This window comes from Ostrea edulis, chromosome 4, assembly GCF_947568905.1.
Source record: "Ostrea edulis chromosome 4, xbOstEdul1.1, whole genome shotgun sequence".
NCBI classification, from domain to species: domain Eukaryota; kingdom Metazoa; phylum Mollusca; class Bivalvia; order Ostreida; family Ostreidae; genus Ostrea; species Ostrea edulis.
The window spans coordinates 92,248,117-92,252,084 of record NC_079167.1 but is presented as its reverse complement, the minus strand read 5'-3'; the positions used below and the strand labels follow the sequence as shown (position 1 = coordinate 92,252,084).

Sequence of the window (3,968 nt, the reverse complement as noted above, 5' to 3'; positions counted from 1 at the left end):
ACCCACTGAGCTACTTAGCTAGGCAATGAAATCCGAAAGAATTGCTGATATTTATACTTTCATGGTTTAAAAGTCAGTCGGCAATTATGACACTGTAGAGTAACTCCCCCTCCTCTTTATGTGATTTAAAAAAAACTTATCGTCTTGATGTGCCAGCGAAAATATGTAGTGCACGTATGTGAAGCGAAGGGGGTTGACACAAAATAACGTAAATAAGTTAATTGAAAATTACGTGTTTCAGTTATGAATTAAAAGAAAGAGGACCGCGCGGTAATTTGATGAAGTACCGGAGCAAAGAGAGGTAACTCCTATAACAAAAATTTAATGTGTGTACCTTTTGCGTACAAGACAACCAAACACAACATGGGTGTAAGCCAGGCAAGCTTGTCGGGCAGCCAGCGTTTAATAACTTTACAACAAATATACTACATACATGGTAACTGACATGAACAAGTATTATTCGAGTACTGAATCAAATGACAAAATGTCGAGAAACCCCCCATCATTGACGATAAAAACCGCCCAGGAAAAACCATAGATAAAATATTTGAAAAAACTATGGAAACCTGTGTTAAGTAAAGTCTAAGGTGAATATAGGACCTTATCCATAATTAAATATAATAATTAAAAATTGTGCTACGTGCACTTCGTGAGACTGGCTTAGAATGACCTTACTCATGATATCGACACTATATATAGGCCTTCTTATGGCCACGCCTTGTATTACTACGCATAGGCATTCGAACACGTTCCTATCATACAACGTTTTTCCGCTATTCTTCGAAATTCGGAAAAACTACAGTATAATATACACTTCTGTGAATGCAATCCTTTTGCGTACAAGACAACCAAACACAACTTTGGTGTAAGCCAGACAAGCTTAGAATAAATGTCCAAAAGTTAGCAGTATATTAAATATATAGGAAAATAAAGACCTAGCTAAAATATATGCATGATAATATACTGATAAAAACTGTAACTGGAAATGAAGCCCATGTTTGATACACACACTCACGTATATCATATATAAACAGTCACAATCCTAGCTTTTTTTAAACAGAGAGTCTGTTCTCTAAACTGTTTTTTTTACATAACCATCCTTGGACGAATCTGACGCCCATCTACCATGTTTCTTCCAGCAACGCTCATTTACATTGGAATTTGCGGCAGCTGTCGCTCCTCCTGAACGCAAAGAATGTAAACCAATATTAATGTTTCCCGTAACAGACTTAAGCTTGGACAAAATGCACTCCCTTGCGCGTGTGCAACTAAGCTTTTTGTCTTTATAAATCAGCTTTAAACCATCTTTTGATTTAAATACCGCCTTAAACAAAAAATGATCTGAAGAAATATATATAGTTCTTAATGATACGTAACGTTGAAGCATTCTGACTGGACAAGCTGAACTAAGGCCCGAAGCAATTAGAATTCCATTCCCCTGTCTATATTTATCGGTTTTGCTTTTGTTAATAAATATTTTTACATATCCATCCATGAAGGTAATGTCTGAACAACGAAGCGAACTTAGTTCATCGAAGCGCAAAAATCCAGCAAAAGAAAGTAGAATCATGCACAAATCGCGCACTTCCGACAAATTGGTGCTGTTAACATGTAGATCACAAAGTAAAATTAAATCGTTGACTGACAATTTCTTTTTTGGCAACTCTAGACTTATTATGACGCTTGGAAGACTCCACTAAATTCCGCACGAAGGGATGTTCGGTCGGATCCTTATGGCCTAATATAGAATGTGCCCACTTTATAGCATATAAAGCGCTAGAAATCACATGAAAAGAGCATCCAATATTCAAAAATGTGAAATATGAATTGGATTTGCTGGTATGGCTGATTTCCTTTGCTGTTGATAAAGTTTGACCATCTGTTGAAAGACGAAAGATATTTCTTGCTGGTGTTTGCACTTTTAGATTTCAGAATATATTCACTCATTTTTGCCGCCAATATTGCGTTGTCCGATGATTCCAGATCCACACCTGTCGTAATTAAAATGTCCTCTATGTTCTTCTCAACATTTAACTCTGAAAATAAATTAACAAATATTGACATCTAAAATTCAAGCTGAAATGCTACCATGTCAAAACTTTTATGACCTCCGAATATGCCATTTTCACCTCTACCTCTCTCGGTTATCATTGAATTAACTTTCTGAACATCCTTGATAAAAGGCTCCCAGTCATCTCCTTTGCATAATAAAGGCCAGAAAGGGGCCGATTTCCAATAAGGAACAATCAAAGTACCCTTCCCTCTGTCTTGCTTCAATTTGTTTAATGTCTTGCAAACCAATCTAGGAGTTGGAACCAACCAATTATCGTCTTCACTCCAGAATTGTTTAAAGGCATCTACTCCGCTGGTATTTGGGCACCACCATCTCGAGTTAAATTTAAAACATTTTGTATTGTAGTCTGTAGCGAATCTGTCACATGTGTGTGTGCCCAAACAATTGTCAATATGTAGAAAAACATTGTTCTTTATTCCCCAGCCATCACTATCGAAACATTTGCTAAGCACATCTGCTCTAATATTGCTTTCTCTTGGCAACCAATGAATATATAAGTTTATTTGTAAATTCTGAATTTTTTCTAAAATTTCAACTGCAATTTCATGCAAATAAGACTTTTTGCTACCGACTTCTAAAATTCTGCAAAGCATTTTTGCTGTTAGTATACCATGTACAGTGTAACTGTTTTACCACGAATACTTTCTCCTATAGTATTCAGAGACCTGTTGATTGTCTCTAGTTCCCTCCATGTGGAACTTCTCGTAGATTCTACTACTGTCCAGAGTCCCATTACCTCTGTAGTTTCTGAGTTCTCTATATAAGCACCGAAACCTGATTCGGAAGCATCGCTAAAAATGTTTAGCTCTGCGACTTCACTGTAAGCTGACTTTATATTTTGCTCATTAATGAACCTGGAATTATCCTTCCAAAATTCTAATTCTGCCAAAGATTGCGAACTTAAGTCAATGCATGAATTCCAACTGACCCTTGTCATCATGTCTTGATACAAACATCTTGTTTTAAACATGACCGCGTTTCCTATAGCGGCTTCCATAGATATGACCTGGCCTACTATACTAGCTATAAATTTCACCCGAAAACGTGAACCACCCGACTGAATCCGTGTATATATCTCGTGTATACACTTGAGCATCTTATCAATTCTCTCTGAAGTTACTTTTAAAACACCATCTAACGTGTCCCAATCAAAACCCAACCACACTGAATTTTGTTGTGGAAACCAAAAACGTTTAGATTCAGCAATAATAAAACCCAACTCTGTTATATCATGTTTGATTAAATCGCTAAGTATAGAAGCTTGATAAAACTTGCTAGAACCAGCTAAACCATCATCTAAATACATAATCACACGAAAACCCGACGACCTCCAATGCTGGACTACTTTCCTTATAAGTTTGGTAAAAATAAAAGCTGCCGAAGAAATGCCGAATGGCAAAACGTTAAACACAAAATACTTACCAACGCCATCAATTTCCCATTGAAAACCTAAATATTATTTATGATGTTATGATATTTCGATGTGATGATATGCCGATTTTAAATCGAAACTAAATATGAAATCTCCTTTCTGAAATATTTCTCTTGCAACTTTAACGTCCTCCATTCTGAATACAACTATTGATGTGCCTACAAACCAAAACCAAACGAGGTTTACCTGCTTTGTTGAAAGCTACAGCCAATGGATTAACCACAAAAGGAATGTTACTGACCTCTGTTACGCAACCTTTGTCAATGAGCCTTTGAATCTCTAAACGAACTATTTTGATATTGTCCTTAGCCGATTTGTTATTGCTTAAACATACGCTAGTTGGAATAGATTTGAACGGAATCTTGTGTCCGTTTCCTATCACATCTAAAATATACTTATCTGCCTGTATTTCAACCCATTTTGTCAAATGGCCTCTCAAGCGCCCAACTGGGCTTACATTTT

General features: G+C 36.5%; 1 long non-coding RNA gene across 1 annotated transcript; it reads right to left on the bottom strand.

Moving 5' to 3' along the window:
* Window positions 1-364: 364 nt before the first annotated feature.
* Window positions 365-3,824, bottom strand: LOC130054445 (uncharacterized). The gene is made up of 2 exons (XR_008802765.1): window positions 3,497-3,824; window positions 365-2,036 (listed from the first exon to the last, which is right to left on the bottom strand). It is a non-coding gene; the product is annotated as an uncharacterized LOC130054445 (long non-coding RNA).
* Window positions 3,825-3,968: the final 144 nt, after the last annotated feature.